This window comes from Octopus sinensis, linkage group LG5 (genome assembly GCF_006345805.1).
Source record: "Octopus sinensis linkage group LG5, ASM634580v1, whole genome shotgun sequence".
Lineage (NCBI taxonomy): Eukaryota > Metazoa > Mollusca > Cephalopoda > Octopoda > Octopodidae > Octopus > Octopus sinensis.
The window spans coordinates 93,519,280-93,545,322 of NC_043001.1; the positions used below are offsets into that span (position 1 = coordinate 93,519,280).

At 35.0% G+C, this 26,043-nt stretch overlaps 1 protein-coding gene across 3 annotated transcripts in view; it reads right to left on the reverse strand.

The window, feature by feature from the left end:
- Positions 1–26,043, reverse strand: part of LOC115211947 — a 1,127,226-nt gene that overhangs the window by 969,159 nt on the left and 132,024 nt on the right. For all 3 annotated transcript variants that reach the window (XM_036502953.1, XM_036502951.1, XM_036502952.1), the window contains exon 3: positions 8,702–8,838. The gene's annotated coding sequence lies outside the window, so the exon portion shown is untranslated. The remainder of the gene's footprint in view (positions 1–8,701; positions 8,839–26,043) is intronic.

The following is a 26,043-nucleotide window of genomic DNA, read 5'->3' on the forward strand; positions in this document are numbered from 1 at the left end:
GAGCCCTTCTGGGTATTAGCGCGCGTCTATGATGAGTCTACGATTTAAAAAAAAATTAGCATAATTTTTTTCCCATTTCTAATGCATTTTTCTTGCTATTATATAAGGGAAGTAACTCTCTAAAAATGTATTATTAAATCTCAGAACGTAAAAAGCTACAGTAACACCTCCCTTTGTGGTTAGCCATATTGAGATGGCTATTATACTTACATCTCTAAAAATGCTCATATAGTTATTTCCCTTACAAACCCGAGCAACGCCGGGCGATACTGCTAGTATATATATATATATATATCTATATATATATATATATATATATATATATATATATATATATATAGCGATACAGAGAGAAAGAAAGAGAGAAACAGAGAGAGAGAGAGAGAGAGAGAAGCTCAAAAACATATACAAGCACACATTCATCTATATATTTATTCTTATGTGAATGTCGTGTCACACCGTCGGTTACGACGACGCGGGTTCCGGTTGATCCGATCAGCGGAACAGCCTGCTCGTCAAATTAGCGTGTATGTGACCGAGCACTCAACAGACATGTGCACCCATAACGTAGTTCTTGGGGAGATTCAGCGTGACACAGTTTCTGTAGTAACTTTGAAATACAGGTAGAACAGAAATTTGCGGTGAAAGAGTACAGCAGGATTCGCCACCCCACCTTTAGGTGTTTTCGCTTAATAAACACTCACCGTGATCCCACGACCGCGAGTCCGCTGCCCAAACCACTAGACCTCTTCGCCGCCACTATGTGGAATGTATTTATATGATGAACCGACATTAGTGAAATCTGTTGTGGGTGAATAATTAATTTTTTTTCTGTAAACGTCTTCGTGCTGATACTCTCATATCTATCTATCTATCTATCTATCTATCTATCTATCTATCTATCTATCTATCTATCTATCTATCTATCTATCTATCTATCTATCTATCTATCTATCTATCTATCTATCTATCTATCTATCTATCTATCTATCTATCTATCTATCTATCTACTTACCTATCTATAAAAATGCACATATATACCTATTTGTGTGCTCATGTGTCTGTTTATTTATATGTTTGTATTAATGTCCGGAAGGACCATGTATGATACGAATGTTAATATTTGGAAGATAACAGGGAGAAAATTTGTTATTGAATCACAAAGCATGGTAAATTAAATCAAACTAATTCGCCATAATCAAGTGTCAAACATTTGTCTTTAATTTTACAAATCTCGAAATAAATAAGTGACGTTATTGTAATTATGTTCTAATATAATAATTGTCCCTATAAATATGTGTAATGTATTTTATATCATAAGAATTAATTTTAGACGTACTAATATATATTTTGGCATGTACGTGATTTGTTTTGGAGATATTTAGTGAAATATTCAGGCAAATATATAGAAGAGAATCCAGCTGGCTCATCGCTTTATGATTGCTTAAGATATCTGTCTATAGGAAAACACATATTATTCAATGGAAGGACAGGAATTGCATCAAGAAAAGAAGCCAAGGTTCTGTGGAAATAATCAGAGAAAGCGAGCCGCAAAGAAACCTTCTTGGAGGTTAACTGGAAATAAATTACGATTTCGGATAAATTTTCGCAAGAATAATACGAGTGATTGTACTTAACACTGAAGGCTTCTACGAAGTTCAAAATTGCAGTGAAATTGGGAAATAGAAGCCAGAAGGAGAATGAGAAATACGCAAGTAACTAGAAGTTAGTGATAGAAAAAGTGCAAATACAGATAGCGAAAATGAGAGTAAAAAGAAGGAAAAAGAGGAAAGAATGAGAGAACTATATTAAGAGAATGCAACATAATAAATGGATTGATACCCACCCACACACATTAATATATATTTATATACATATGTACAGTATATATAAATACTTACACACACACACATATATATATACATACATATATATAAATATATATATATATGCATACGTACATATATATATGTGTGTGTGTGTTTGTATTTGTGTTTGTGTATGTACACACAGACATATATAAATAATATATATATATATATATATATATATATATATATATATTCTCATAAGGTATTGGAATGTTACATATATACCATTCTGCCTAAAAAATGGATCTACAAATTCAATATCCCTACATATCTCACAACTATTTTCTTTCCTCCACCTCACTCTCTATTTTGTGTCCTGTCTAAATTAATTATTACTTAACCATCCTCTCACACCGTATCTGATGAAGGGATATAATAAATAAATATCCTGGAAACAGCTGTAAGACCTTATCTTTAAATGTTCTAATATCTACACAACCTTGGTGTTTTATTTCATTACGCAAAACATTCTGGTATATCACACACACACACACACACACACACCAATATAAATATATATATATATATATATATATATATATATATATATATGTATATATATATGCACCTATATGTTTTATCTATTATCTATATATACTCGTTAGTGTCGAATAAAGGGGATCAGTGCTCAACACCGCATTGATAGATAGAGATTATTTATTTGTAGACTATGCACATACATATATACATACAGAAATACATGCATACGTACGTGTGACATACATGCATACATGCATATATATATATATATATTTATATCTATATGTGTCTCCATACAAAATATGCGCTACACATACACTCACACGCACACATACGCACACGTACGCACACACACGCATATCTTACAATGTACACAGTAATAAAAGAAGAGCTACTGACAGTTTCTTATAATGCACACCTGGAGACACGGTAATCTGACAGATAATATAATGTCCCTTCTATCTTCAAGCTATCATTGAAGCTCAGTGGACCTGGTTAGGCCTAATTTAAAACCAGGGCGCTGATGTACGAGAAAGTATGGCATGAAACTATTAGTAAATCTTACTTTGATATTGCGGACATTAAATGCATTAAGTGATATTTATTCCTCACTAGATTGAGTTCTTCTCTGTTGTTGCCCACATATAATGAACATTAAGCTATATGTGTTGTATATATATATATATATATATATATATATATATATATATATATATATATATATATATACATACATACATATATGCCGTGGTTATTATAATTCAAAAGAAAATAAGAAAATGGAGATGTAGCATTTAATAGAAATTTATTATCTGCAAAAATCAAACATAGTCCCTTCCAGCTGTTTCAATTAAGTCGAAGAAGATTAAATAGCAATTATGACAATCATTAGTTATAAAAGCTCAAGAAGAGATAGAGTAGTAACGCATACTAAACAGCAAATTGAGTAGCCATATCAATGTGCCAGTTGAACGTTACTAATAGTTTAACCTCAGGAAGATCACCGCCAGCTGGCTTTGAAGTTAATTTAAGCTAATGAATGTATATAATTGAATATAGATATATACATATATATATAAAATAATACATAAATGCGCCCTTTTAAAGCCTAGCCAGGGTCATGGGCCCGGTTTCCCGGTTTCAATAGCGTATGTGTTCCCCAGCTGGATGGGAAGCCAGTCCATCGCAGCGTTACTCCATTTTGCCAGCTAAGTGGACTATAGCAACGTGAAATGAAGTGTTTTGCTCAAGAACACAACGCATCACCCGGTCCAGGAATCGAAACTACAATCTTACGATCATGATGCTGACACCCTAACCACTAAGCCAGGCGCCTCCATATATATATATATATATATATATATAATATATATATTATATATATGTGTGTGTGGTGTGTGCATATATGTATGTGTGTGTGTCTGTGGTAGTCTTACTTTTACGGATTTCAGTTATTGGACGAACTCCTTCAGCTTGAAGGAGTTCGTCAAACAAAATGCTAATCTCGATAAAGAGCCTGATAACAATTCTATCGGGATCGGAAACGACTTGCCGAACTAGTATGTAACAGGAATAGCTTCATATGGATAAGAGATTATGTGTTTTTATGTCATGCTTACACTCAGGTGAAACTACATTGGTCTGAAACGAATTCTAGCAATAATTCAAAACACATAGCCCACGATTGAGCAGTTGTGGAAAACCGCACAAAATTCATTCGGAGTGTGTGAATACAAAACTCTCATAAGCTGCTATGTATTTTCTCTTACTTGCTTCATTCATTTGACTGTGGCCATGCTGGAGTACCGCCTTTAGTCGAGCAAATCGACCCCAGGGCATATTCTTTGTAAGCCTAGTACTTATTCTATCGGTCTCTTTAACTGAACCGCTATGTTTCGGGGATGTGGTGTAGCGGGTTGTACTAGCGCTCTGGATTTAGCTGCGACTCAATTTCACGAGAGAAAACGGAAGCAAAATGCGATGAATGTTTTTTGCTCATGAACAGGAATTGAACCCAAGACTTTATGAATGTGAAGCGGATACGATAAATTCTAGACAACACGAAAAATAAAACATGTATGTATGTGTAGATATACGAACAAATTATCCATGTGCTATTTATTTTGATCCATACATTATTCATTAGGGACTGACCTACATTTCAAATATATTAAAAATGCTTTTCGGAAACACTTGGCCACAGTTGTATAAATCAAAATAACTTGCAAAATTATAATTTGTATTTCTTGAAAATAATTAATACATTTCGGTTCGTAGGAAAAAGAAACATCTAACCTTGCTGTCAGATAATCATTAAAAACGATATTTTATAAAGTTTTAGAAGGGAAAACAAACAAATATGAATTCCATTTAATTATTTCCACTTTTTTTTTCTATCCTTTCTTTCACTCAAATTACACACTCATATCATGTGCCTTAACGAAATTTTACGAATCACACGATCAAAAATAGACACTTTCTACACAATAAAAACGCATCCATCCATCCATGCATCCCTCTCTCCTTCCCTCTCGCGTTCCATAACAGATGTATTTACACACACACATACAAGCACACACACTTATACATAATTAAATACATATTGGCTTACAGAAGTCTTTGCTAACCAAGTCGCTAGTATACGTACATAAATACTTGTATATTCCATTGCTATATGGCATTTAATTTATCCACTCTTGCTCTGTGTAACTATTTCTACGAGTATCACCATGCAAAGAATTCCCAATATCGAAGTTAATTATCAAAAATTACCTATGTTCCACAGGTACTGATAATATCCTCCCAGGAACCTTGGATAAAGTTAAGATATACAACCATAAACTGTCAATACCTATTTCGTTACTACCCAGAAGGGGCTAAACACAGAGAGGACAAACAAGTACAGACAAACGGATTAAGTTGATTACATCGACTCCAGTGCGTCGACTCCAGTGCGTAACTGGTATTTAATTTATCGACCCCGAAAGGATGAAAGGCAAAGTCGACCTCGGCGGAATTTGAACTCAAAATGCAGCGGCGGATGAAACACCACAAAGCATTTCGCCCGGCGTGCTAACGTTTCTGCCAGCTCGCCGCCTGTAAACTGACAATACCTATTTCTTTACTACCCACAAGGGGCTACACACAGAGGGGACAAACAAGAACATACAAATGGATTAAGTCGATTATATCGACCCCAGTGCGTAACTGGTACTTAATTTATCGACCACGAAAAGATGAAAGGTAAAGTCGACCTCGGCGGAATTTGAACTCAGAATGTAGCGGCGGACGAACTACCACAAAGCATTACGCTCGGCGTAACGTTTCTGCCAGCTCGCCGCCTGTAAACTGTCAATACCTTTGATAAAAGCAGCAATATAAGATAAATTCATTTCTATGTCTTTTATAAATGCGCAATCTAAAGATAATTTTATTAATACAGCAAACATTATAGGTTATGAGAAAGCTGAAACAGTGAAGCGGTTTCGATTCTCTGTAGGAATCCGATATACTCACTTGCAAAGAAATGAGCCTCTACTTATACTTTTCCCTTTTTTCATGAATTCTACAACTTGAGTGCCTAATAGAAATAATCTATTATTGTCATATAATGGCGAAATAATAGGCAGAGTAGGATAAGATGAACGAGGAACGGGAAATAATCCTGATTCCATTTCAATTTGTATGCATTCGGTATTTTTCATCGACTATATCAACATCATCCTAATGAACTTGTTACACATCATTATAGATTGAAAAATGCTAGACTAGCAAGAATGGCTTTAGAACCTTTCAGAATTTCGTCACATTCACTTAAGTTCTGATTTACAAATCCTTTTGCGGTCGATAAAATTGATAAAATAAAATATCTGTCAATTTACTGGATCAATATAATCGACCCTTTCCTGCATAAGAAAAAAAAAGAGAGAATCGGTGAGTTTAAACCTGTGTTAAAAGTATTCATTACTACCATCAGCAAGAAGTGAAAATCTGACACACCACGTTTATGTCATGGCTTCCTTCACTAGGAAACATCATTCATCTAAATTCGATAATACTTTGCAGCACATTTTTCTAATTTTGCTTCCATAAAATGCGTCATCATTCCTAAACATGTAAGAAATATCAATCCATTATGAAAGCGAAACAGCTATTGAGCTATATAAACATGCACTCCTATAAATTACCACATCCGACACTAAACTGTAAATCCTAATTTTCTTATATTTGAAAAAGCAAGCCCTTCATAAAATTTTCAATAGACCTATCACACTGAGTTGAAATCTTGGAATGCAGTAATGCCAAATTGGCAACTGACTATAGCTGGCAACGATTCTTGTTGCTCACCTATCTTTTGCCTCCGGACACTTACCATCTTTCTCTCAATTCGTAATATGTTGGCGCATCTTATTAGTTCCAATTTTCCACTTTCAAAAGACAGTTGTGAATGAAAAAGAATTAGCTTGTTAACAACGTCTGCTAAAGAATCTTTGCGTAGACCCCCCAGGGCAATTCCAATTCCCCACCACATCTTATTCTCTAATCTCTGTGAATTCTACCTCAATGAACAAACAGTTAATTATGTATTTATAGGTGCACTTTCTTTATCTGAGCGACACATGTATCTGAGTACTTATACGTATTGATAATTAAATGTTAGGTTTATAAATGGATGTATGGACGTGTGTTTTCTTGCCCAAATAGGAACGTGAATGCGTTTCTGGATATATTTATAATCTTGCACAAATCAATACTGTAGCATATTTCAGAATACTGCTTATACACAAAGATGTCTATCTATCTGTCTGTCTGTCTCTCTGTATGTCTGTGTGTCTGTCTGTCTATCTATCTATATATCTATCTATCTGCCTGCCTGCCTACATACCTACCTATCTATCTATCTATCTATCTATCTATCTATCTACACGCATATATATATATATATATATATATATATATATATATATATATATATATATTTATATATATTTATATATATATAAATATATATAAATATATACATATATATACATTCATACATGCTTATTGCGATCAAAACAAATTAGAAAGTCGAGAATAATCAATACACAGATAATAAAGGTAAATTAAACAGCTACCATATTATAAATTATGTTCTCATCACTATAGCAAGTTTCTATCTTTAATTTCAGAGCTCCTCTCTGACATCATTATTACTTCGATTCTGAAGGTGAATCTCTTTCAGGCATACTCAGTTTACACAGAATGAAAACATTGAATTTTCTTGAAATTCCTGCTGGTTTCGGAGGGTTCTGGTTTGAATAAAATGATGCAGAAATGGTAATACTATGTCATGTTTCACTTCAACATCTAAGAAATGCTTGGATGTGTAAATCTAATTTCATATATAACTTCCTCTGAAACCAGTATCCATGTGCTACAATAATGTGTGTATATGTGTATTAGAGAGAGAGTGTGTGTACATATATACATATATTTATACATACATACGTACACACACACACACACACACACACACACACACACATATATATATATATATATATATATATATATATATATATAGACACATTTTAATGTACGTAACTTTCATATAAATGTTATTTCGTTTATGCAAGAAACACACACATACATACACGCATATATTTTAATCTCCGAAAATTGCCGACTTCATTGGGTCCTTTTCACAAGGAAAAATTCTTGCTACAACTTTTGGCTAATGTCATCCGACAATAAATCAAAATTCCATAAATATTACCTGTAATTATGTATTGACTCGAATGGGAAAATGTGTCGCCCAAGAAGGGCTTCAGTTTGAACAATTTTCCTGATGTTTCATATTTAGATGCTTTTATTATATTCATTCAGTTTTTAAACATAAATAAATCACGTGACTTTTGGCCAACCCTGCATATATATATACATATATATATATATACTTCTCAGAATACTAATTATTTCTAATTTAGGTAGAAGTCTAGGGATACTGATGGGAGGGATTAGTGGCAGTTAGTGTGTCCCGTACTTGAATGTTACTTTATTTTATCGATTCTGAGAGCATGAAAGGTAAGGTTGGCGTTGATGGAGTTTGAACTCAGAACGTAGAAGACCGGCATAAATTTTGCAAAGCATTTATTTGGATTGTGTAATTAATTTGTTAGCTCGCCGCCATCATATTTGTATATTTATAATTAACAACAAGAACAATAATACGCACAGACACGCACGCACAAACTCGCATTCCTTTTGCATATAATTACATTGAAAAACGTAGGCACAGGTAAGCAAAAATTATAAATAGGACGCGTGCGACATTTGGAGTCCTTGTTTGCCATTAAGATGTGACTTACCTCCTAAAAGACAGTGTCAGCGGCGATGTATGTAAATATGAAGGGACTTTCGGTCACCTGTAGGCGTGTGCCATGCTCCAATGATGCATGTTAATTGTAGAGTTTGGCGCGGAAGTAGACGCGGGAGAGCCACTTACCTACAAACAAAAAAAAAAAAACACTTTAAATTTTAAAATTTCATACTTTTCCGAAGAATAATGGTGATGTATATTTTAAATGAAAAAGATGAATTAAGTACGTAACACAGCGTGTACAATTGACAATATGTATTAAAAGACTCCGCCGGTTACGACGACGAGGGTCCCAGTTGATACGATCAACGGAACAGCTTGCTCGTGAAATTAACGTGCTGAGCATTCCACAGACACGTGTACCCTTAACGTAGTTCTCGGGGATAATCAGCGTGACACAGAGAGTGACAAGGCTGACCCTTTCAAATACAAGTACAACTCATTTTTGCCAGCTGAGTGGACTGGAGCAACGTGAAATAAAGTGTCTTGCTCAAAGACACAACGCGTCGCCGGGAATCGAACTCACAACCTTACGATCATGAGCCGAATGCCCTAACCACTAAGCCACGCGCCCTCACTGACAATATGTATAACATAACTGGGTTGTTTAGAAAAATAAATTTTGGTGGTGTTGGATATAAGACCTCTTTATAATTATGAATATTTAGTGATTGTTAGTTCAATAGTTCTATTTTTATAATTGGGGCCTTGCACTACCAGAAAAATAACAACAGCTCTATGAGACTGAATAACAACAGCTCTATGAGACTGAATTATGAGCTGTGTTTTGTTTCATGTTTGCATTTTTCTATTGTACAATACGTAACTGAGCTACAGCACTGCGAACTTCTGTAAACCGTAAAGCTTTCCTTTCATAGCTAGAGTACTGATGTGTCTTTATGTAATCCGTTACGACTCTGTAATCATTACGAAGACATGAAGAGTGGATACGGGTGGCACAGTGTTAAGATACGATACAAAAACGTAGAAAAAGAAATACAAGTAGAATAATCTCCCGAAGAATTTAAGATTAGCACACCTTCCAGAGCCATGGAGGTCAGAATGTAAAAACTGTAACCATGACGTTATGAACTTTCTAAGCGAAGTCAGGAAAATGACAATGAGTCAGTGTTGCGTTGTTAAGAATTCAATGTAAAGTAGAGAACACTGAAAGGGTAAGACATCGGGTGCAAGCCATATCAACTCTCTATTGACACTTGTTCTTGAGCTGTGAATAGATGACTTACAGACCCCTCAGGGATTTGGGTATTGAGAAGGACATTGAGCAGTTATGTGGGTTAACCCTAGCCTGGCATGCAAATAGCTCCTATCTAGTGTGTATATGGCTGAGTAGGGCAAAACTTTTCACATTTATATGCAATTTTTAGAACGGTGACTTACATCACCGTAACTTAGCGGTTCAGCAGAAATGGTGATAGAACAAGCAACAGGCTTTGAATAAATGTGTTTTGGTATCAACTCGATCGACTAAAATTTTCAAGGGCCCAAGAGAAACTTAAAGAAGCCCGTCGTATATACGTATATATATATATATAATATATATATATATATATATATATATATATATATATATGTATATGTGTGTGGTGTGTGTATGTTTCTTGTCTGTGTTTGTCCCCCAACATCGCTTGACAACCGATGCTGGTGTGTTTACCTCCCCGTAACTTAGCGGTTCGGCTCCGAGACCGTTAGAATAAGAACTAGGCTTACAAAGAATAAGTCATGGGGTCGATTTCTTCGACTAAAAGGCGGCGCTCCAGCATGGCCACAGTCAAATGACTGAAACAAGTAAAAGAGTAAAAAGAGAGTTTATATATATATATATATATATATATATATATATATATATATATACATACATACATACACACATTTATGTATATACACACGCACGCACAAATACACATGAATGTTGTATATTTCCATTATCCATGTACTACTTTAAGTTTAACTAATATACTAATTTTAACACCTCTTTTTTACGTTCCGTATAGATAATAAATAATAAACTCGATCTCGATGGAGCTAACTTTGCATTTCATCAATTGGGGAGCAATAAAATAAAATGCCAGCAGCATAATATTGACTAACCACATTTCCTCAAAATTACTGGCCGTCTGCCTAAATCAGTGACTATTATTGTTATATGTTTGGATTATTATGTTTGGAGACCTCAAGAGACAAATTAGAAGTTCAAGTCGGTATGATGACTGGGGTGGTTGATAACTGCCATGTTTTGGGATTTGTGCAAAGTATGGTTCTAGAGATAATCTGCCAATCATCATCATCATCATCAGTATTACTACCACGACCACCACCACTACTACTACTACTACTACTACTACTACTACTACTACTACTACTACTACTACTGCTACTGCTACTGCTGCTGCTGCTGCTGCTGGTACTATTGTTACTGTCGTTTGATAGGGTTTTAATGTATGTTTTTATAGAGTATTTTTTTTCTTTTTACTTGTTTCAGACACTTGACTACGGCCATGCTGGCGCACCGCCTTTGTAGTCGAGCAAGACGACCCTAGAGCTTATTCTTTGTAAGCTTAATACTTATTCTATCGGTCTCTTTTGCCGAACCGCTAAGTTACGGGGACATAAACACACCAGCACTGGTTGTCAAGCGATGTTGGGGGGACAAACACAGACACACAAACACATACACACCCATACACATACCCCCCATATATATATATATATATATATATATATATATATATATATATATATAATATAATATATATATATATATATATATATATAATATAATATATATATATATATATATATATATATATATATATAATATATATATATATAATATCTATATATATATATGTATATGGACATATACGACGGGCTTATTCCAATTCCCATCTACCAAATCCACTCACAAGGCTTTGGTCAGCCCGATGCTATAGTAGAGGACACTTGCCCTACGTGCCACGCAGTGGGACTGAATCCATGACCATGTGGTTGGTAAGCAAGCTACTTACCACACACCCACTCCTACGCCTATAATAACTCATTTTTAGGGCGGCGAACTGGCAGAAACGTTAGCACGCCGGCCGAAATGCGTAGCCGTATTTCGTCTGCCGTACGTTCTGAGTTCAAATTCCGCCGAGGTCGACTTTGCCTTTCATCCTTTCGGTGTCGATAAATTAAGTACCAGTTGCGCACTTGGTTCGATGTAATCGACTTAATCCGTTTGTCTGTCCTTGTTTGTCCCCTCTGTGTTTGGCCCCTTTGTGGGTAATAAAGAAACATAATAACACATTTTACATAAGACGTGAACTCCTCGGTTTAATCATCACGTAACATATAAATGCTATCTAATTCGTGGTAAAATTAAAGGTCAGCTGAAATTTAGTAATACTCGAACTGAAGTAAGTTGAAAACAGAAAAGTGATACTTTCCCTATCTCTTAATATTTCCCAGTGATACATTAAAACAGTTCATATAGTAATTAATAAGAATCATATCTCCAATCGATTGTCCCTTGTAAAAAAAAGAAATTAAATGTCAGCAGAAACTGGTGCCGTACAGACAATGTGAAACAGTCATAAAATATGCAAATATTGCAACATGTAAGAAATGTAAAACCTACAAAATCCTAATAAAAACAAGTCTCGCTTTTAATTCGTGGGGTGCTCCGTCACTCTCGACGATGTGCATTCATCTGTTTAATGTACTGATTTCCTCTTCATGAAATTATGTGGAAACATGAAACAAAGTAAGTGAGATGGAGCTTTGAATTGTGGAAATACAATTCAGTTACAAAAGGGACAGTGAAAGAGGAAGAAATTGTCAGGGAGAGATAGAAAGAGAGGTTGGGAGGGGATGTTTGAGACAGAGAGGAAAGAAGAGAAAGGTCTTCAGTACAAAACTAGTATTTTATAAATCGACTTCGAAAAAATGAAACGGGAAATTGTTCCCCGTCAGATTTTGATCTCAGTCTGTCAAAACCCTAAACCACAACAAGAACAACAACAACAAGAACAGCAACAATATATATATATATATATATAGATTAGACTACGAGACGTATGATAGACCGTTAGCCACTACACGCATTTTTTCTCTCCTTGTTTTTTCTGTGTCCCTTTCTGTAGAAGAGCGTGGGCTCGAAACGTAAAATACTTTTTCTATTCCTGAGCGTTATACTAATACCTCTGTTTGTTTTGTACACCACCTGTCTTCGTCTTTTGTTTTTTCGTAAACTCACCCTACATATATATATATATATATATATATATATATACAAACATACACACAAATGCACACGCACACACACATATACATAGTGGCATTTCATCAATCTACACCTTCCGTTTCCAAGTCCCACCAAAGTCGTCTTTCCCGTTCATCCTTTTGAGGGCGATCAAATAAGTAGTAGTTGAGAACTGAGGTCTTTTTAATCGACCTACCTCTCTCCTGAAATCGTTGGCTTTGTGCCAAAATTTGAAACTGCTATTATTATTATTATTATTATTATTATTATTATTATTATTATTATTATTATTATTATTAATAATAATAATAATAATAATAATAATAATAATAATAATAATAATAATAATAGTTGTTCCAAGTGCAGTCTTCTTGCGCCTACAGAGTATCTCAACAGGCATGATAGAGCTGTACAATATATTCACTGGGTAATTTTAAAAAGCCTAGACTTGCCATCTCCAGTGCTTGAAAAGGACCACATCCCATTCCTCTGGAACTTAACTTCACCATTCAAACTGACAGGAAGATAGATGCGAATAGGCCAGACATCATATTGAAAGACTTCACACAAAAAACATGCCTCCTCATTGATATGACTATCCCAATCGATATAAACGTATCTGTCAAGACCCACCAGAAACTGAGCAAATATAAAGATATGGGAATAGAAATCAGCAAAATGTAGAAACTAAAGACTAAAACAATACCTGTTGTCATAGGTGCCCTGGGAATGATAGCAAAAGGGGCTGATTGCTACCCAACTCAGATACCAGGAAACCCCAAAATGGCAGAAATTTAAAAGATAGTGCTCATGGGAACTGCTCATATCCTGCGCAAAATACTTTCTATGTAATCTCAAGTTTTAAATCAAACATAATTTTCGTATGTTTTGTTTAGACATTCACTTGTACAACACTAAGAACAAAACCAAATATATGGCACCCTTGGCATAACACCTACACAAACTTCCAGCTTGTTGTCTGTTGAGGTCACTGGGTGAGACTTGGAGCCAGCTTGTGCAAATGTAAAGCAAAAGTCAAACATAGAATAATAATAATAATAATAATAATAATAATAATAATAATAATAATAATAATAATAATAATAATAATAATAATAATAGAGTAATAGAAGATAGAAAGTCTGATTTGGTAGTAGATAGAGTAGTGAAAGCCAGATAATTGACTTCACGGTCCCAAACAATGAAACAATTAATTTGAGAAGTTGAGTAAAAATAGCAACGTACCAAGATCTGCTATTGAATTAGAGAGACTATGAAACGTACGGGTAAAATGTATCCCAGTAGTTACAGGTGTATTGGAAACTATCCTTAAAAATCTGAAATGATGGATAGAGGAAATACGCATCAAACCCAGTTTAATACAGCTGCAGAAAAAAAACAATATTATTTGGGACTGCTAGGATACTTAGGAGGGTTCTTGGCATCTAGGGTTACTTGCTGTAACCAAATAGGAGGGTTCTTTGGATCCGAGTCTACTTTTTGTAGCCTGAAGTTAGGATTCTTTTTTTTCCAGTATTCTAATCTTTTAAGTGTATATGAATAATAATAATAATAATAATAATAATAATAATAATAATAATAATAATAATAATAATAATAATAACAATAATAATAATAATAATATTACTAAAATCTACAACAATATCATACTTATGAGTAATATTTCCTTAAATCTATTGATCTGTTACATAATATAACTGCAGCAGTCTATACTAAAAACAGTCAGTGAAACTTCAAAAAGGAATTTCTGTAAACCGAAAGAAAATACAAGCTCATAAACATGTCGGAATTGAATTATTGGTATATTATTGCTGTCATCACACAGCTCCGCAAATAGAAGTCAAGATGGTGGCCAAAATAAATTATAAGTAACGATGCGTATGTGGAAGGTAATATATAAGATCATAGTTAAAATTTTGTTGTTATTCAGACACTTTGTCATTAGTCTAAAAACAAAAAAGTAATGAATATATATGTGTGTGCATGGACGTGAGTACATGCCTATATACTTATATACACACAGGCATATATATAATATATATATATATATATATATATATATATATAATACACACACACATATATATATATATATATATATATATACATTTCTAACCTTTAGTACATATGTACTTAATATACATTCTCACCCAAACCCCACCACATATATTAGTATACATATATTGTATTTATGTGGAGGCGCGTGGCTTAGTGGTTAGGGTGTCAGCACCTTGATGGTAAGATTGTGGTTTCGATTCCTGGACCGGGCGACGCGTTGTGTACTTGAGCAAAACACTTAATTTCACGTTGCTCTAGTCCACTCAGCTGGCAAAATGAGCAACGTTGCGATGGAGTAGCGTCCCGTCCAGCTGGGGAACACATACGCCATAGAAACCGAGAAACCGGGTCCATGAGTGTGGCTAGGCTTTAAAAGGGCCCATTTCTTCTTCTTTCTATATGTATTTATACATTTCTTTCTGTCTATATGCGTGTGCAAATGATTTGCAGTGTCTTCGTTCGAAGTCTTTCTTGTGCCTATATTTTCGATGAGTAGATGTATATTTAGTGCTGCGAAATATTTTCAATTTATCAAATTCGAACGAAGGATTTTCAATACTTTTGGCTTACGTGGAAATCAAGGAATATTTAAAGCTAAGGATCTTTGCATACTGAAGTAATCCGCTTAAGACCATTTTGTTTGAATCGTTGCACTTTTCTTTTCGGATATAAGTAAAATTTTGCCCTTACACAGCTTGCAAAACGAAAAAATGGCATAAAGATGTTTCACCAGACGAATGTTTTTGACAAAGAAAATTGAAAAACAAAAACTAATTTGCTGATATACAAGAAAGAGAAAAAAATTGACAAAGAGTCAAAAATCCACAATATTTGTAAAATCATGAACACAAACGATTTACCGAGACAAAAACACTAACACTTCATCTGTTAACGGTGGGAGAGGAATGAAAAAATTAAGCATAATTTACCTATCAGCTAGAAGGGTAGGTGCCACAGGAGTCTGGTGTAGTGAACAAAGGTGTTATGCTCACGGAAACCGAGAGTCAGGACGGGAACATAAAGTCTTATACACAATAAACACAAATATATAAATCTATCATGAAAGAGAGTGGTATATATGGGTATTGTACCAAAAATTACAGCGCATTATTTAAAGTGACAAGGGTCAAGGTGAAAATATTCTTTTCTACTCTAGGCACAAGGCCAGAAATTTTTGAAGAGGGTAGAAGTCGATTAGATCGACCCCAGTTCGCAACTGGTGCTTAATAATTTATCGACACCAAAAGGATGAAAGGAAAAGTCCACCTAGGCGGAATTTGAACTTAGGACGTAAAGACAGACAAAATACCTATCTCTTTATTACCCACAAGGGGTTAAACATAGAAGGGACAAACAAGGACAGACAAAGGTATTAAGTCGATTATATCGACCCCAGTGCGGAACTGGTACTTAATTTATCGACCCCGAAAGGATGAAAGGCAAAGTCGACCTCGGCGGATTTTGAACTCAGAACGTTCAGCTAAGCATTTCGCCCGGCGTGCTAACGTTTCTACCAACCTAAAACCACAAACCGTTGGAAGATGTTTGATGCAGAAGAGAAAACCATGTGGTTGGGAGACCTTTTGCTAAACACGTGGCAGAATAGACCTCTTGAGTCTTGTCTTCCCACTGCCGCAGGAGAAACAGCACGAAAGAAAACAGTATAAAGATTTCGAATTGCGCGATCAAAAACAGGGTATACAACATTTAGTTAGTACATTATCGTTTCCTTATATTTGATAATCACTTCTTCTTCTTCATCTTCTTCTTCTTCTTCTTCTTCTTCTTCTTCTTCTTCTTCTTCTTCTTCTTCTTCTTCTTCTTCTTCTATCGGTCTCCAATTCTATCGGTCTCTTTTGTCGAACCGTAAAATTACGGGGACATAAACACACCAGCATCGGTTGTCAAGCGATGCTGCGACGATAAATATAGATACGCAAACATACATACACACACACACACACACATACACACACACATACACACACACATATATATATATATACATATATACGGCGGGCTTCTTTCAGTTTCCGTCTACCAAATCCCCTCACAAGGATTTGGTCGGCCCTTTAACTGTTTCTTAAAGACAATTTCAAAAGCGAAGATAGCAATAATAGCCACTTGAAATCGGCCTCTACATTTAAATTTCATCTACAAGCTAATGGGGAAATATGGGCATGGCCATTGTGGAGAATCATTGCATGAAATCAATAGTATCCTTTTTAATCTTCAAATAAATTTTATACATACATGTATGTATGTATGTATGTATGTATGTATGTATGTATGGTTGCATCTATGTATGGACGGATGGACATGCGTATGTGTAGGTGAGTGTGCATGTGTGTGTATGCATGGATTACTACGAATAGCTGCATGAGGTTGTTTGAAGTCGCATGCAAAAGGTTAGATCAGTAAATAGGTTCAATGGCGGTCAACTCAAATATTCGCTTATAGTAGGAGGGAGGGCAATGGTAAGAAATCGCCGGCATCAAACTAATACATTGATATTAAGTATGTGCATTAAAATGTCGTGGTCGTGGGAGGAATTTAATAATAGCACGGGAACAGTGATAGAAAAAAGTGTTAATATAAGACAAGGAGGAAGTAGTTGAAAAAGTTTGAGAAAAACTGGTCTAATTGAATCAGAATTGATATGAGGCAGCATCATCATGATCAGGATCATCATCATCATCGCTACCAACAAGAGCAACAAAATTAGCATCAGAGAAAGGAATAACAGTGGAATGGAGCATAGCACTCATTTCAATTGTTGCGATTGATGTAAAATCAAATTAGGTAATATATAATGTATTATATTAGAATAATAGGCAATGTATGAAGGTGTAAGCCTCACGTAAGGAAAGTGGAGTGAAAAAGTCAAGTTAAAGACGTGGTGTTAGAATAGAGCACGTTAGAAAAATTAACTGTGACATGTATGGAATATGATTAAAAGGAAAAATGACGTGGATGTTGAGAATGACGGAATAACCTGCCATCCTTCAGATAAGCACGATAATGAACATAGTGGTTATGTTTTTTTTTATAGATTTTAATGGTGAATATAACGCTGAGTAAGAATGAAAAAGAGTGGGAGAAAGTAAAAGAATTATAGATGGATAAAGAAAGGGAGAGGTGGGAAGAGAGGGTGAGAGAGACAGAGAGATAGGCAAATAATGGTAGATAGAATATAGGGGAGATAGAAGAGAATGGGAGAAAAGCATATGGGGAGAACGGGAGAGGAATAGGGCTTCGGAATTCAGGGAAAGATGTTGAAGCTTTGTAAAGAAAGTAGAAGTGAATGTTTTGAAGAGATGATAAACCATAAAGAGAAATAGAACAAAAGGGAGAATAAGAAAGATAAATAGAGAGATGAATGGGAGAAGAGAGAAAGAAAGATAACGTAAGAATAAGAGCGAGCGAGAGACAGAGAGAGAGAAAGAGAGAGGAAAGAAGAGAAAGAAGCTGAAGAGAGAAAGGGATTACGAGATATAAAGTCAAAGATGAAGTAAGGTTCTTGAGCGAAATATTCAAGAATGCATTTCCCATAAGAGGGCACATTTCTCGCTCTATTCAAAAAGTAATTAACGAATCAATTAAATCAAACGCCTGCGCTCTCTTTCATTCTAATCCTTTCATTCATTCATTCATTCATTCATTCATTTCATTTTGTCTTTAATGCATTCTATATTTCTCTTTCTCTATTCCTATCTTCACTTCATTCCTATATTCTCTGACCCTCTCACATCCTAATTCTGTCTCCATTTCTTTTATCTGCATGGATCTCTTTCTTCTATACACAGTTTCTCCCTCCACAGCATGCATTCACGCACATACACATAAACATACAGACACAGTGACATAGAAGCATACACTCAACCGTACACAAACATCCAATTTTTCTCATACACGCTTGCTATAAAGCCTTTCACATTCTTCCCATACGCCACTTCACACAAACAATCTCACCCTTTCTGAGTCCTTCAGCATTTCTCTTTTGTCTTGCCTTAAATTTGTTTTCACATTTCATAACATTTTAATGCCTTTACAGAGGTATTTCTCTATCAGTCTCTGATACCCTCCATCTCTTTTCTCTCGTATCTTCCTTTCTTTGTCAGTCTCCCTTTCTCGCTGTGTATCAGTTTATTTCTCCATTGCACTTTTCACATCTCTCTCTCGCTCTCCCATCTTTCTTTCTTCCTTTCGTTCTTTCTTTCTTTCGTTCTTTCTTTCTTTCGTTCTTCCTTTCTTTCTTTCTTTCATTGTACTTATCTATCTATCTATCTATCTATCTATCTATCTATCTATCTATCTATCTATCTATCTATCTATCTATCTATCTATCTGTATACCTATGTATGCATAAGCACACATACATATATATATATATATATATATATATATATATATATATACACGTATATATATATATGTGTATATGTGTTTGTGTATGTTTATGTATATCTATAGGTATATATATATATATATATATACATATATATATACCTATATATATACATACACATACACAAACACAAACACACACATATATATATATACCCAATGCCTCACTCTCTCTCTCTCTCTCTCTCTCTCTCTCTCTCTGTATCATTTTCTGTCTGTATCCCTCTCTGCCTGTCTCTCTGTCTGCCTCTTTCCCCCTACTTTCTCTCTCTCTCTCTCTCTCTCTCTCTCTCTCTGTCACTCTCCAACTAGCCATATTCTGAAAGTATCACTTCAATTCTTATATTGATATATATTTCCAACACATAAATTTCACCTCACATATATTTTCATATTAACCACCACCAGTGCCGCCTCCTCCTCCACCACCACCACCACCACCACCACCACCACCACCACCACCATCATCATCATCAACCACATGTTTTTCTCCTTTGCGCTTTTTCATTCCCTCCTTCTTATCGCTTTATCTCTCCGATTCTTATCTCACACGTTATTTTTCTCCCTTTGCTCTCTTTGTCCACAATGCTCCGCCACTCCGTGCCAGCCTACCCATGAAAATATCATTACAGAGTCTCTCTCCATACACAGCTTAAAAGGAATTGTAAAGGTTTATTGAATTTATCTCCATATTAAGTAACACAACAAAGCCAAAACAAAGTAATTTGTAAAGCATCTAAAGCCACTTCTGGCATGAACAGCGACGGCGACGACTACGACGACGACGACGACAACGATAATAACGTTAATAACAACAGTAAGGAAAGCTGGAGAAACTAATAATAAAACTACTACTACTACTACTACAACTACTACTACTACTACTACTACTACTACTACTACTGCTGCTGCTGCTGCTGTTACCACCTCCACCACCACCACCACCGTCGTCGCCAGAACGACGACGACGACGACCTCCACCACCACCACCAACATTACTACTACTACTACTACTACTACTACTACTACTACTAATAATAATAATAATAATAATACTAGTGCTACTGCTGCTGCAACCGTCACCGTCAGAACGACGACGATGACGACAACGACGACGACTACCACCACCAACACCATCAAGAACAATACCACCACCACCACCACTACTACTACTACTACTACTACTGTTACTACTACTACTACTACTACTACCACCACTACCGCCACATTTGGAAATAATAACGTATAATAGTAATAAAATGCAATAATGATAATGCTGATGGTGGTAGTGGTGGTGGTGGTGGTAGTAGTGGCAGTGGTGCTGCAGCTGATGATGATGATAACGGTGATGATGATAAGAGTAACAACAAAAGGAGAAATGAAAGTGAAAGACGAAGAAAAGGAAAAAGAAGAAAAGAAGTAGTGCAAAGCATTAATGACAGCAACTTAGAAGTTTGTACATAGAAGTTTCTACATAATTTTTAGTCATATAAGCTCAACGTACACGAGGAGTAACTAAAAAAGAACATTATGAATAAGGATAAAGAATTATGACAAAAAATATCGATAAGAAGAATAACAATGAACAAATAAATAAATAAGAATATGATTATAATAATGAAAAATAACCATAGCTAAAAATATTAATAGTATAACATGTAAATATAAATGTAACGCTATAAATTGTTATGAAAAATGGAGTGAGGAGTTGGACGTCTGAAATATGAACATTCAATATAGCCTTTAGGGTAAACAGCAGCAACAGCTGCAGAAACAGCAGTAGAAACAACAAGTGCAGCAGCGGCAGCAGCAACGGCAGCGGCAACTAGAGCAGCAGCCACATGTGCAGTCGGAACAATAATTGCATCAGCGCGGTATTGACATCAGTATGAACATGAGAACAGCGCAGTCAACAAATTTAAGTAACACAACACCATCAGAACAGTGAAAAAGAAAAAAACAAAAACAAAAACAAAAACAGCAACAGTAAGATCAAGAACAACTATAACAACAACAACAACCACAACTACAACAATCACCACAAGCAAGCCGACAAGAAGAAACTGAATGAGCAATGAATGTAAACGATGGACAGAAACAATAACTGTGTGGAACAACAACAACAACAACAACGACAACAGCGTTTAAAATACGATAGGTTTTCAGCAACCAGTAACAAAGCAAAAGAGGAACCGTTGCGGCAAGATTTCACATTTAAAATAAAAACAAAGATATATAAAAAAAAAAAATGGTGGGAAGTAGTGGAAGAAGGAAGAAGAAATCGATATTTATCAACCCATTTAATTCTTGTTTGCTTTGAACGCATGAAAAATAGTGTGGGGTAGTGAAGATTGAAGGGCAATTGTTTCTTAAATACTTCCAGGACACTTTGATACATTAAAGAGTTAGGTTTTTTTTTCAATAGAAAATCTTTAAACTACAGCAGTAAAATTTTCAATTTTTTTCTCAACTCACACACCCTCTCGAAATATATGAAAAAGTAACAAAAACTAACAACTAAATTTACAAAACATTAGAAAGCAAAACATCAATAGCCTACTTCTCAGTTCGTTATATTTAGAAACATGGAGGTACATTCGAATCTGTTTAAATATTCTGAGAGCTGCAAATGGCAAGGCTGATGGGTGTGGAATTGGCAAACCAAATGATTCATTCACAGTTTGTATTACGTCACCGTCATAATGAGGTATCCATGGTTACCAACTTCAAAGGGGCATGTTTTACTCGGTTGTAAATAGCTAACATGGTACGACTCCCTATTATAAACAGTCGGTTACTTGCAAATCTGACGGATATTACATTAGCTTGTTTTTATGTATTGAAGCGCTAACCCAACTGCTGATGGAAAGGATTGTAATCCCCGCCAAGTTGACTTCTCCTAGATACATTAGTCTTCGGTTGACTCCCTTTAGACCCAATGGTTTATGATACTCATTATCTTTTCAATGAATTGTGTGTTGCTGGAAGGGAATTCAATTTTCTACAAATAACGCGCTGAAGTTACTCATACAATTTTACAGACTCTGATAATATAACGTCAAATGATTTTTTCTCTCTCATCTCTAATTCCATTCTCGTCTTTCTCTCCCTCTTTGGTTATTAAAGGCGCGCTGAATTTTTTGCAGGTAAATGGAGCGATATGAAATTTTATGTGCGCTTTTGAAAGGAAATTAAAGCAACAGTGGTCTTGTGATATTTCTAGATCTATGCGAGGAAGGGATACTTCCAGTGGAAAATGCCTGACAGAGATTAAGGATGTGAATGCATTGGAATTGATTAAGAGACTCGTAAATTATTCTATTTGGTATGATCTATGACTATAAAAAGTCACAAAGCAATATTTCAAGGTTGTCATACTTCAGTGTTTTAGCACTATTTCAACAGTAGAGCAGATTCAAAGAAATAACAGTACATTACAAAAGAGAAGCGAATTTAATTTCTAATCACTCTGGTAATAGTATATATATCCACAAAAATAAAGAATAATATTTTAGTTAAAGGCTCGCCACAGTTGCCATGGGATCGAACCCGCGCCCATGTGATCGCCAAGCGAACTTCTTAACAACAGAACCTAGCCTGTATTCATAATTATGTCATTAATAAAACAATGTCGTGGGAAGTGCTGTAAGTTCCAGCAGTATCAAAATGCTATAAATGAGTAATTTAAGTATAATCATAAAAATCAATATGCAATTACTTAAGAGTAGAATTATTCTACGAGTATCATCCCTGTAGCTACTCATTATTTGATTCAGTACTCTCGCCTCAGATTTGGTAACGTAATAGGTCTCTTGCTAATGTAGGGAGATAATACAAGGAAATTAGATTATGCGACTTCCGTGATTATTTTAAAGAAAACTAGCGATAAAATGAAGTTGAAGGAATAAAACTAGGCCTGGAAATTGGGTTTTGGAATTAGCTTCTAAGATAACTGTACTCTAAAGAGATTGCTTATCGATTACATTGCCAAGCTCAAAGCTAGAAATTTATAGGAATTTGATAATGTACGAATTATACTAAAGCTTCTCTTTTCTATGCACAGCCTCCTCCATAATGGTAAAAACATGTGCACAAGCTCTAAGGAGACTCATTCGCAAACAAGAGTTTCCTAGCTCGATTCTATTGCACGGCAATTTTGGTCAGCTTCCTTCAAAAGAGCCTAAAATCAACTCAAATCTTGTGAGTTAAATTGAGTCTGTGAAAATTCCTAGGAATGAATGCTAAAATTGTTGGTTGGTTGACATTATGAATTGCCCGAGTTAACACGAACGAACCTTCGGTGATGCGATGATTTGAACAGAAGCCGTTCGTAGCAAACTTACAGAACTCATTTTCAATTTCATAGCAATTCATGAATTGTTATTATCTCCTCTCTTTACTTTGGGATCTTTCGAAAAGTCCATGGGGCACTTTTCCAGTAGATGAATAACATCTTTACAAAACATAATGAAGGGAAAATAAAATGCGTGGCTGCATACAAAAAAAAAGCTAAAATAAATTTGTCAACATGGTAGTAAGATATAAAATGTCTTCAAATTTGTTCTCCTTTCACACACTTTACATAATTTTTATAATCTACCACACTGTCAGTGCGTGTCGGTCAACTATAATCAATCTGTGGCAATAATTGTAAAGAGGGAAGTTTATATTTTCTAATACCACGACACGATGAAATGACATTTGCTGCTAAATTAACTGAGTTCCAAAGTGGTCAAGATTATTTCTCCTTAATCACGTTTTCATTCGTCAAATACGAGTAAGTGTCTATGAAAGAAGTTTTTGTAGCTGCTGTCGTTGTTATGGTTAAAGGTGTTTATGGTTATGTTTAGTGATGGTTCAAGTGAACGGTCGTCACTGTTTCCAAGTGACACAATTCGTGTTGTCGAGACTGAAGTTCTTGTTGCAGCTATTAAAAGCTGTAATAATGTTTATCGTTTTTATTAATATATTTCCCTTAGTAATGGCTGATTTTATTGCTTTTATTTTTGTCGCTTGTGGCATTACTAACAGTAGTAAGGACTCCGATATTAGATGTATGATGAAAATTGTTATTTTTACGATGGCAATGAACAGGAGCGATTATACTTTTGTTATTAATAATGCTATTACTGTTTAGAAACCATTATTACATGTGCTATTGTGTTGTAGTTAGAGCTAATGGCACTGGTGCCTAGTATCGTTATGATGTTGATATTTGGTGTTATTGGTGTTATTACTTTTTTACTATAAATAATAGCTGTCATGGTTGTGCTGTTGTTGTCGAGTTGATGAAAATGAAGATATTTGTGGCGGAGGATTACTGTAGTGGAGAGTAGTTGTGGAAAGTCAATCAATCTGATATTTATCAAGACGCCATAATGTGAGTAGAAGAATGGAGAAAGATGGATTTGACATTGTGGAAGCAAAAGCTGGGACAGCACACACGCACACACACACACACCACACACACACACACACACACACACACACACCACACACACACACACACACACACACACACATATATACAAACGCACACACACAAGACTCATTATCTCACACAGGCACAAATCATGAATACACGCAGATACACACACGTGCATACGGACACACTATTCGTATAAGAATAAATATGGTTATACGAATATAGAAATATTACACTATATATATATATATATATATATATATATATTATATATATATATAGACATATATATATATATATGTATATATATATATATATGTATATATATATTTATGAATGTGTGCGTATATATATGCATATATATACACATCCCTATATACGTAATATATTTGAGTGTGTCTGTGTGTTTGGACATGTTTGGGCGTACAGATGCAGCTGTGTATGTATATGCCGTTGATATATGTATGTGTTTATGATGTGCCAGTTATTATTTCCAATCACAATGCCATATCCATCTTTTAGAATACTTCTATTGACATTATGACGTCTTGATAAATTTCAGATTGATCGTCTCTCCATAAATACATTCAAATTGAAAATCACTGCGCGATTCTTCGCCACAAACATCGTCACCGTCATCGCCACAGAAACAACACAGTCATAGCAAATACATATCGCAGTAACACAATAACATAAAAGGCACAAAGGATTTTCGGCTTCACAACTGTCATAACTGTTCCAGCTAACACTAGCATTGACTATAACAACATCATTATGCTTCAGCTACAAACACAAAAACACTCACACACACACTCGAACATGCAAACACTCACATACATACACGCGGACGCACAAATATGTAAATAAGTATGCCTATATGAACATTCTGTCTGTCTATCTATCTATCTATCTATCTATCTATCTATCTATCTATCTATCTATCTATATATACTGATATACCCTGCTTACTCTTCTCTCCTCTGCGTCTGTCTTCCGTTTGTTATATAAGTTTTACCAGTATAAATAATTATATATATATTATATATATATATATATATATATATGTATAATAATAAATATTAGGGAATGAATCCAAAATTACAGGGAAAAATCAGATTTAGGGTTAAATCCAATTTTATAGTAAAATATTATATAA